This window comes from Balaenoptera borealis, assembly GCF_965194805.1.
Source record: "Balaenoptera borealis genome assembly, chromosome: X".
NCBI classification, from domain to species: Eukaryota; Metazoa; Chordata; class Mammalia; order Artiodactyla; family Balaenopteridae; genus Balaenoptera; species Balaenoptera borealis.
In genome coordinates, this window is record NC_138881.1 from 51,854,755 (window position 1) to 51,865,522 (window position 10,768).

The window sequence follows — 10,768 nt, forward strand, 5'->3', positions numbered from 1 at the left end:
TCATGGTTCCTGCCAAGAAAGTGGTCCTGCTAAATGCAGAGCCCCTCCACCCTTAGGTTTCTCAACCTGTACGGCTGTCTAAGTTTCAGGTGGACTGGTGGGTGAGGGAACCCTCTAAGGCTACTCTGTGGTCCCTGGCAGGGGCCACTTGCTACAGCTGTTGCTAGCATGGCCAGAATTGGGCTGTGGGCAACCCTGCTCCCGAGGCCAGCCTCAGGCCATTCTCGGACCAGTGAAAGGCTAGGTCAGAGCTAGGGCAGAGCTTCTTCCTTCTCCCCTCCTTTCAAAATACAGGCAGGAGACCAGTCACAAACCTGACCCAGGAATCCTTCTCGATAAGGAGGAAACAGCTCCACCAAGTCTTAAACATTCTGCTCCCAGCCCTATTTCCTGGGGCCAGCTCAGCCAACTTAGAGAAGGCTGAGTTCAGGGAAGAAGTGTGTGGATTTAAGCAGTAGCTCCAGAGGCATGGCCTCAACTAGTCATAGTTTCCCAGACCTCCTCCAAGAAGTTTTCCTGGGAGCAAGCCCACTCTGGGCCCATCCTGCCCTCATGTATGTGGGGGAGGGTGGTCTAAGGAAGGAGTAGTAAGGACAGGAAGCCCAGCCCCCCACTCCCTGAGAGTCAGCCAGTTCTGCACTGTAATCAGCTCTGCCTACCTGGGGGAAATCCAGCAAGTTCTTTCAGTTTCCCCAACTGGAAAATGATGCTACTAAGAGTGCCTACCTCTTAAAGCTATTTTAAGGAACAAAACCGATGTATATAGAGTACCAAATAAAATGCATTATATAACAGAGGCTCAAAAACATGGCAACTAGTTTTATATGTATTTTATTCAAACTATAGTTGGACAGTTTCTAGCAGCAAAACTACCTCAGTCAGGGTTGACTAAAGTGCTCCCCAGTGCTCTAAGGGTATGTCACCAAACCTGCTTGGGCCTCAGTTTACCCAAATGGTAAATGAGGGTGACTGTGCAGTTATCTCACAGGAGGCTTTAGTTGTTCTTTTAGCCAACATTTGACATTCAGGAACTCAAAATGTTGCCTCAAATCAGCTACTGGCTAACAGCTCTGGATTATCTGGGAATTTCAAGTAGCCAGGTTCTCTAGCCCAAGCCAGAAAGGTCAACAATTCAAACTCAGCTAAAGTACCAGCATCAAAGGAAATGCAAATCAGCGGATGTCCTTTATCCACTCATGGTACTTATCAGCTTACAAAGTGTTCCCCACTTCCTCACTCCCCATTTCTCCTTCCCAGCAATCCATTAATCAGGCCTGGTAGGGGATGGTAACTCCTTGTCACAGAAAAGGAAACTGCCTAGGCTTGGGAAAAGACTTGCCTAAGGTCACACAGTGGGATGATGACAGAGCCACACCAGTTTCCAGGCCTCTTTGAGTCCCAATTCTATGCCATTCTGCTGCACCGTTCTGGCCCCTAATCAAAGGAAGAAGACTGAGAGTAAGGACTGTGCAGGTTCCCCTCACACCTGAAAGAGCCATCATCTCCCCCTCCCATCACACTCCTGTCCCAACCCAGCTGAGCCTTCTCTGAAGCATTTCCAGTCCTCACTGGCTACCACTATTTTGGCCCCACCTAGCACATTCCAGAAAGCCTGCTGACTTCAGAATCCAAGAGCTGCCAACCCAGCCTGTGGCTGTTCTCCTCATCAGCAACCCCACCATCACTACTCCCAAACCGTGGAATATGTTTCTCTACTCTTCTTTTCCTTGGGAGATAAGTTTGAGGGGCCAAAAAAAAGGTCCAAACAGAAACCTGCCAGTGGGGACAAAGATAAAGGTAAAGACAAAACGGGGACAAAGAATTTGAGCTATTATTTAAGGAAAATGATCTATGAGATTTGGAATTTGAATCAACCATTTCTAAAGCCCACAGCCAAAGTCTACTCTCAAAACCATTTTTTTCAGGACCTGAAGAAAGGGCTGTCTAGCTTGGTATTCTTTGGTGGAGCTGTAAAGGCTGCTGGCAGAGCCCCACCCAAGCTATCCCTGAAACCACTCCTCCCCTAATTTGCAGGCTTCCTGAGGGGGACCTCTTCTCAAGGGGGCATCCCACCAACTCTAGATGCAGCACAGACCCCAAACTGGGCCCTCTAGCCCCTGCTCCTACTCCCCCACCACTAGTCCGTCAAATGAATTAACATACTCAGCCTTGGGCAATTCATTCTGGCAGCCCTCAGTCTGTCTTTTCATTTCTCTCAATGCACCCGCCTTCATCTTATACGGTAGTCACCATATCTAGCACAGAGCAGGAGCTCAAACAACGCTGGTTCAACTGAATTCTAATTTAGCTGGAGTTTGTCAGCCCAGAACTAAAATGCCAGCTTCATCCCTTTCAGGCTGTGGGATATGAGAAAGTGGCCTAACCTTTCTGAAACTCAAACGTCTTATCTATAAAATGAAGAAAATGCTACCTACCGTGTAGAATTGCAGTAAGGATTAGAGATGATAAATGTAAAAGACAGATTACTTGCTAGGTACCAAGCAGATGTTCAATAACGTGCCCTTGTGATGGGGCCTCTTACAGCTACCTTCTCCACTCCAGCTCGTCAGATTCCCCCCCACCCCTCACGGTCCTATGAGGATGACAAAAGCATCTTAGCAGAGTTCCCTCTGGTTCCTCCCTGCCATGACACTGAAATCCCACCCCGTGCCTCCCCACTTCCATCTCATCCATCCTGCACACCCTTGCCAGATTCATTTTCTTACAATCCTGATTTCAGCACATCACTCCTCTACTTACCAAATATTCCGCTTTGCCTACAGGATCAAGGCCAAACTCCTTTGCCTGACTTTCAAGACTTGCTCTCTGCATGCCCTTTGCAGGTTTCCTAGGCTCACTTCTCTGCCCCTTAGCTTCAGCCCCAAATATACAGGGGCTTCTCCAGTCTGGGAGGTGTGGTCACCCAGACACTGCCTCTGCCTAGAAACCGGCCTTTCTGGTGAATCTTCTTGATGCTCCATCTTTCTCCTCAGGCTGCTGAGGCTGCCTACCCAACTTGCCTGGAACGGTGGGGGCTCTGGGAGCCACCTACTTGCCACTCCCCTCTCAGGCTTCCAACCCCCTTAGAGAGGAATGTATCCAAGGAAGGTGTCATGCCTGCATCATAAGGCTTCCACTATGTCAGTACTAACCCAGCAAGGGTGAGATCAAAGACAGGCACTACCTCCTTCCACCCCTGTTCAGATGAAGAACAAGAGAGGAGCTAACCCCAGGGAAACAGATGTGACAAGGCAGCCGAGGAAAGCCTGCAGAGGAGCAGCTGGGTGGAGTGAACAATAGAGACTCCTGACTTTCCTATGTATCCACCCCTCTGTATGCACCATACCCTATGTGAGAGACCAGGTAAGGAAACTGAGGTTTGGGGGGTGGGGATCAGGATCAGTGTGCTTAGAGAAAGAAGCCTAGAATTGGGGGCCAGGAGCTTTGTGCTCTCATGTAACCTTGGGCAAATAAATCCCTTCCCTGTTCTGGGCCTCTGTTTTCCCATGTAGAAATGGGAGCTCGGACCGGGGATCTGCTTCCCCCAGGATGCATGAGAAGCTGGGGAAAGGGCGGTCCTGTGTCCAGTTTTCTAGTGGCTGCTGAGTCAGGAGGCATGTTGAGGGAATGGGATGTTGGGGATCCTAGGCTTCACTGGGAGGCCTGGATGCCTAGCTGGTTGGGTCCACTGCAGAACAGAGGTGTACTGTGGCCCAGCCTCACTCCTCATGCCTCTCACTTCTACCCCATGCAAGACCACCCAGCATTTTACTCTTTCTGAATGCACAAAGCCTAGCCTATGAATATTTCATACATATACAGAGAGGAGGGGGACCACAACTGTCTGGGCCTAGCCCTCTCTCTCTGGAAAGAGCTGCAGCCCCCAGCAGGGAGGGCTGAGGAGTACTGGCTAGAGAAGAGGGGTTAGTATCTGCTTCGAAACCCAGCAGGGGGGAAAAAACCTGTAGGAGATGAAAGCAATGAAGGCTCTGCAGCAAGAAATGTAGATCAAAGGGTCGCAAAGCTCCCCCACCCCCACCCCCTGCAGCACCACTATGGCTGCCTCTGACTCCACCAAGCTCCCTCGGGCCATTTCCTCCATTGTTCATATTATCCCCTAATCCCAAAAGGGGAGGTGCAGGGGAGCAATGCACCCTCACTCGGCTGGCACCTGCACCTCTGCAGTGGTTCTGGTTTCCCTGCCTGCCTTGCTAGTGATATACTTACACATGCACAGGTTTGAAAAATAAGACCAAGGAGAGGTGAAAAGACTGTGATTATTTAATTCAGAGAATAGAAGTTGGAGGTGGAAGAGATGGTTTAATGCCCATGAAATCTCCAATGAATTGTTAAGCAGAAGAGCAATGGTGGCCAGCTGCTCTCAACCCCACCCCCCAACACACACACAGTTGGTTTAAGCATAGCATGAGAGGCTCAGGTTAGATCTGAGAAAGAATTTCCTGGCAATGAGATGGGTAACCCAGGAATGAATGACACAGGAAGGCTATGAAACGCCTCCTCCGAGGGCTTTACTTTTATCACCTAGTCTATCTGCCTGGTCACGATTTGAGGCAGGGGCACTGATGAAATAACACTGGGCATGCCCTCTTGTAGCCCATCTGTAAATGAGGGGGCTGGAAGCCCTTCTCCCTCTTTGATTCTACAAGCAAACCAGACTTGTTGCTATTTCTCTCATTCCCTTCATCCCCTGGTTCAGAGATTGTAAATGTAACAGTTCTTGAGGAATTTTTAACACCTCCACTATACTAGGAGAGGATCACTGGACTGCCAACTTCTTTCAATTACCTCCCTTCCTGAAACTTTCAGCCCCTGACAGGCTGTAGACCAAGACTAAAACGCAAGAGACATGCCAGGGGAGGAGTTCCTAGAAAGCTAACTTAGCATCCCTTCACTCTTGATGAATGGGTGAGGTAAGATGAGGGGTTAGTTAATACAATTTGTGCTGATTTGTGTTGAATGGAGGCTGCTGGAGACAGTGGGATACAGTGGAGTCACTGCACAGGAGGCAGCAGCCTCTCCCTAAATGCTGTGTGACCTTAAGCAAGTCCCTGTTGCTTTCCAATGCCTCAGGATTCCCATCTGTAAACATAGGTGTCCAAACTGGTGCTCCCTGAAGGCCTGTCCAGCTGGGAGAAAAAGGATCAGCAGAGGCCTGAGGGACACTTAGCCTCCACCACGTTGGTATGTAGGCTCCAGGCTCCCTCCTTTCCCCCAACCCCCTGCAAGGCCAAAGAGAGGCTGACAAGATACAGTTTCCCTCTAGAGATAGCCTGCCCCCCAGTTCTTTCAGATCCAAAGGTGGCCTCTTACCTGCCCAATTTATGGTGCTCTTCCTATCCCTTTCTAAGACCCCATTCTAAAACCCTTTCTAAAATCCCATTTTATTGTGGCATATTTGCACACAAAAAATATCAAAACCTCCCAATTCCCCATTCTTTGATGGCCCCTTCCTCCATTCCCCCAAGATCAGATCCTCATTCCACAACCTGGCACTTGGGAACCCCACCACCACTGGGCCCCAACCTCCTTTCTACCTTACAGTATCAACCAAAAAAGACTGTCACTGCACTCAGCCTGCTTGCAAGTCACCCCTTCCTACTCCTAATTTTGCTTATACCACTATCCTTTGCCTAAACAAACCCCTCTAATTTCTGGAGGCTTCCCAGGACAATTCCCCTGTATATACAGATCTCTCATCTCTCTCCGTGGTAGTTTGCCTCTAGACTCATGAATCAGCAACCAAAGGTAGTGTAGTCTGGGGACTGGGCAGTCCAGGTCCTGAGCTTATTGAAGGGAGACATCATGATTTATTTACTTTTAATTTCAGATGTAACCCACCCCCCTTCTCAATCTTCATTAAGTATACTCAATAAATATCTGAGCCTTCAGTATCATTTTTCTAATCATTTTCATATGAACCAGGACGTTGGAGAGGTAAAGGTCTTCTCCAAAGCTTTACAGACGGCAAGTCCTTCTGGAGCATTCATTAACTGCTATGCATTGCTAGGCTTTGAGGGGATTGTGGCTGAGATCCAGGTTTCCTTTACCCCCCTGAGAGGTTCCAAAAGAACCCAAACATCCATGATATCAGGGAGACAAAGTAGAGGCAGGGAAACTCAATTATAATTTGTCTCCTATTATAATTTAAGCCCCAAAATGCCCAAGGGATGCAGGCAGCCTGGAGGAGTTCTGAGAAAGAAGAGGTCATCATGGACTGCAAGAGACAGGCAGGAAAGGCACTGAGGAGATAGGCCCAGAGCTGAGAGGGAAGAGAATTTGGACAGTGCAGAGTGAGGGGGTTTGGGTGTGGGGAGGGAGTTATATAGGGCAGATATGTTAGGTGGCTGTTGGTTTGAGGCAGTGCAGAGGACATGTCCAGCTCTGGGCCAGGGATGCCCAGCTGCAAATAGGGGGACTGTATTGGTGCTTGGTCAAAGTGAGAGGAGGTGACTGTAGTGTAGTATCTGCAGTCCTGGCTAGTGTCGCAAAGGTCCCCAGCTAGCCTTCCCTTAAGTGAGGGATTTATTGGGTCTCACTGTCTCCTCTCAAAGGTACCTAGGCTTTGCCTGGGCCCTGCAGCCCACAGAGTTCTCCACCCTCAGAGGTGGGTCAAATGTCCAAGAAAAGCCTTTCAAGCCCCTAGGTAGCTCCCTCCCTCTTGTTCCTCAGAAAGGCCTAGAGTCCATTGCCAGAGGCACACAGCGGTGGATGGGGCTGGGGCCGAATGAGGGGGAGCTGCACTCGGGGAGGGGGCTCTGCTGGAATCCCCAAGGGGTGCAGAGTCCAACAGCGCAGCACCGTCCACCCAGCCCAGATGAATGCAGCAGGCAGGCAAAGCTGCAGAGGGAGATGTTAGTGTGTGAGGGGCAAAGGCTCACCTTGACCCCGCGGCCCGTGCCAAGACAAGTCTGGCCAAACCGAGGCCGGCTCTGCGGGGCCAGTCCAGCTGCCGCCTGGGCTGTGGCGCGCCTGGAGGGCACGACCCCTCACCACCGGAAAACCTAGGCAAAGTCCAGCGGTCACCAGTGTCAAAGGTGTCTGCAGCAGACAATGACAGCGGCCCGGCAGCCTGGGTATTTTAAGTAACTGCGAAGTTGGAGGGTTTGGCTGACTCTCTAGCTCTCTCACACACACCCAAACGGTTCGTTCCCTACTACAATAATTGCTCCCTCGGCCTCTGGCACAGAACACCCTCCCCCCCACATACACACACACCCCACCATGCTTATCGCTATTTTTAAACCGGAGGCTGGAGAGAAAAACGCGGCCAGTGCCCTCCAAGGGGAGAGGAGGCGAGGCGAGGCGGGGGTGGGGGGGGGACACAAAGCGGCCTTGCAGCTCTAACCCAAGGACTAGCTTGAGCTGCTGCCCTAACGCAAGGTACAGCGAGAGCCGGGTTGCCAGCCCGCCTGTCCGCGACGGGGTGGGGGGTGGGGGGCGCCAGATGCGCCCGGAGGCCCAGGAGCAGAGGGCGCGGCTGTTGGGGCCTCAAGGCCGAGGTTCCAAAGGGAAGTGAGCAGACCACAGGCCCAAATGAGCTCCCCCAGGGAGAAGGCAGACAATGTAGATACCCCAATCCACGCCAAAGTAAGTACCCGTCGGGCCCAGCCTAGCGCGCTGGCTTCGTCCCTAGAGGACAGGGAGAGGCAGGAGATGCGCAGGGGAGGGGAGGGGCGGGGCGGCAGCCGAGCCGCTGGGGTGAGCAATACCCGCGTAACACAGCTGTTCCAGCTAATATGCTACAACAAAGCTGTAAAGCTCCTGGCCTACAAATGCACCGCTGGGAGTGCTGGTTGGCTGCTCCCCTCCCGAGACCGCAGGGCAGCACGTGTGGGGCCCCATCCCCGCCTCCCCCGAGAGCCCCAAGGCATGGCCCAGGATAGCCCGCCGGCCTGCCCACCTCTTCTCCGCCTCTAGCAGCGGTCGCTCGCGCCCAGGGGACACTGCTCTGGCCCTCACCGGACAGTCCTCAAAGCGGGTTCCAAAGGGGAGCGCAGAGCGGTCCGGATGCCGACCGGCCCAGTCCTTAGATCTCCTCTCCAGGCGGCCAGAGCGGAGCACGCGAGACTGCACCGGACGGCGGGCAGGCGGAGGCTCCTGGCCGCGCGCAATGCTTACCCGGCCCGGTCCGGTTTCCAGCCCGCTTATTGTCTTTTGCGCCTCCCTGGCCGGGGCTGGAACCTTGGCTGCCACGGCTGAGAGAGTCGCCACCGCCACCCCTGCCGCCGCCGCGGCTCCAGTCACCTCCTGCACCGGCTCCCCTACCCCAAGCTCTGGGCAGCTCCCCCATACCCTTCCCCCCGGACTCCACGGCCACAGGGTGGGGCATCGGCGCCCTGATTGGCAGGCGTATGGCCCAATCGCCACGGTGAGAAGGCGTTTCCCGACTCGCCCACTGTTTTCCTTGGTGCGTTTCTCTTTAAATGCAAATAAGCGCGGGCGTGGTGTTGGCAGGGGACTTAGAGGCTGCAGAACCCCTCGCTGGGACTCTCCACTTCCCCCCCCCAACGCCAGGCCGGTCGCTGCTTGGCGACACCGCAAGCTCGAGGGGCTGGTCCCGCCCGGATGGGGCTCGCTGGAGCCTTGGAGCTCAGTTTCGATTTTGCATGCGTTCCCATTTCCGTGGCCGCGGTGCAATCGCGCTGCGGCGCCCTGGCCGCCACCCGGCAGTTTATTCCAGAGCGAGAGGCCGGCGGGGAGAGGCGGGGGCGGAGAGGTTGGGGACTACAAAGCCCCTTGGCACCTTGCCGGGCCCATCCTTAGGCATAGAAACAGGGCCCCGGGGCACGCGCCCCTGGGCCGCGCCGGAGGACTCACCTGCCAGGAAAACGAATTGCAGCGCCCGCGTCCCAGCTTCCTCCGCCTCTTCGGCACACTGGAGCCTTAAGAGACCATAGAATCCAGCTTCCACCAGTTACTGAAGGGCCTGCTGCTGCCCAGAGAAGAGAAAGTGCTTCCCCAAGGTCACCTACCCTGCCAGCGACTGGGGCAGATTTGGAGTTCAGAGCCCAGGCTCCCAGTCCAGGGCTGCTTTCACTTTTCTCTGTAAAGACCTGTTTTCGTGATTGACCCTCACCCAAATTTCCCAACTTTTACGGAATTTGAGGGGATCCCCAAGGTCTCTAGTGACCTCCTCAACCTTTTAATGGTGAGCTAGGCTTTGTGCAGTTTCCTGCCCCTGAAAAATATGGATATTGAGAGAAAAATCTTGTCTGGGCCCCAGACTGGAGGTCAAAGTTGAAGGTGGAGTGAGGATGCCTGTACTAGCCTTGCCGCTGATGTGTCTGAGATGTGGCAGGGGGCCAGCCTGAACTTCGGTAGTCTCTAAATAGCCTGAGGGCATTAAGTGGCATTGGTGGCTGCCAGGGCCAGGTGAGCAGAGGAAACAAAGAATCCAGTTCTACCACTAGCTCAAGAATATCCAGAAGGCCCAGCCCTAAAACTCTGTGAAAGTCTAAAAAGCAGGGGGGGTGGGGGTGGAGGTGGTAAAGTTGAGGAGAGGGGAGGGGTTAGAGAACAATGCCTGCCATTTTTGCATTGCAGGAGGAGTGTTCTCTGCTGCTCTATTAGGTCCTGTCTGCCTTGAAAAGATCCAGCTGCTAAACTAGTAAGAGGAGGACTGCTGCCCCTGCATGTGTGGGGCACAGGAAGTGACATGGCCGCTAGAGCTGGGATCTGGCTCCAACTCTGCCTCAGAGTTGCTGTATGACCTTGGCCAGTCCATTTTCTTCTCTGGGCCAGTCCATTATCCCATCTCCACAAGGAGGGGGTAAGACTGTTCAAGCTCATTGATGTCTTCCAACTCTGACAGTTCAACTCAATTCTTTTTATAATATTACGTGACTTTCCATGACATTCTATACATGGCCAACAAAAATCAGTATTTGAACATCAGACCTCCTCTCCTAGTCCTAGGTCCAAATAAATGTCAGGGAGGAGGGGGCTGTGGCTAACTCATTGTGCAACTTTGTTGGGCAAGTGCCTTCTTCTCCCTAGCCTCAGTTTCCCCATCAGGATGGCTGGACTATAATGTTTCCCTGGTGCTGTGCTTTCCTGCTTTTCAAAGTCCTGATTCTCATTTATTGGACCTGATTTGGAGGTGTCTTTTTTTCCCCAGCACCTCCTTCATAGGCTTTCTCACTGCCTCGTGCCTCTAGTTGCCTGCCATCTGTTCCCTTTTCACCCAGAACCTTGATTCACTGGAGTAGACCAAAGATTACAATTTGGAGAAGACAGTTTCCAAATCTGGAGCCCAGGGAAACACAGGGCCAGGACAGTCTCAGCTGTGGGAACAGGGAGAAGAGACGTCCAAAGTAGTCAAGTGGTGGGCTTGAAATAACCCTGAGGTGAGGGGGCACTGTTGCATGGCTCGTGTCACAGGAGCTAGTCCTCCATATCCTCTACCCAGCTACCAAACATTCTGCCACACCAGTCAGATTTGGGACTGATAGATATTTGACATTGGGCTGGGCCCAAAATAAATAGGGATTGATGAAAATGAAAGTAGTCTTTGACATGCTAAAGAGGTCTCAGCTGGTTGCCCTTCTTGGTCCTGATATTTCCAAGTCTCAGGTAGAGATTGTGTATGTACACATTAAGGTAGAAGGGATGTTGGGGGGGGTGTGTGACACAGCTCCTTGTTTGTATGGCCCACTCCTCCCCAGGGACAACGTATGGCAAGACCAAGTATGGGCATAAACTTGTACCTCAAACTGCCTTCTTGAAGAGGGTGCCCTCCAGGCCCCCA

At 52.7% G+C, this 10,768-nt stretch overlaps 1 protein-coding gene across 4 annotated transcripts in view; it reads right to left on the reverse strand.

Moving 5' to 3' along the window:
• The window catches only part of AMER1 (APC membrane recruitment protein 1), a 29,886-nt gene extending 21,560 nt beyond the window's left edge, over window positions 1-8,326 (reverse strand). Inside the window, exon 1 of one of the 4 annotated variants that reach the window (XM_082376552.1) lies at window positions 8,140-8,326. The gene's annotated coding sequence lies outside the window, so the exon portion shown is untranslated. The other 3 variants (XM_082376553.1, XM_082376555.1, XM_082376554.1) reach the window with 3 other exon arrangements.
• Between the last annotated feature and the right edge of the window lie 2,442 nt (window positions 8,327-10,768).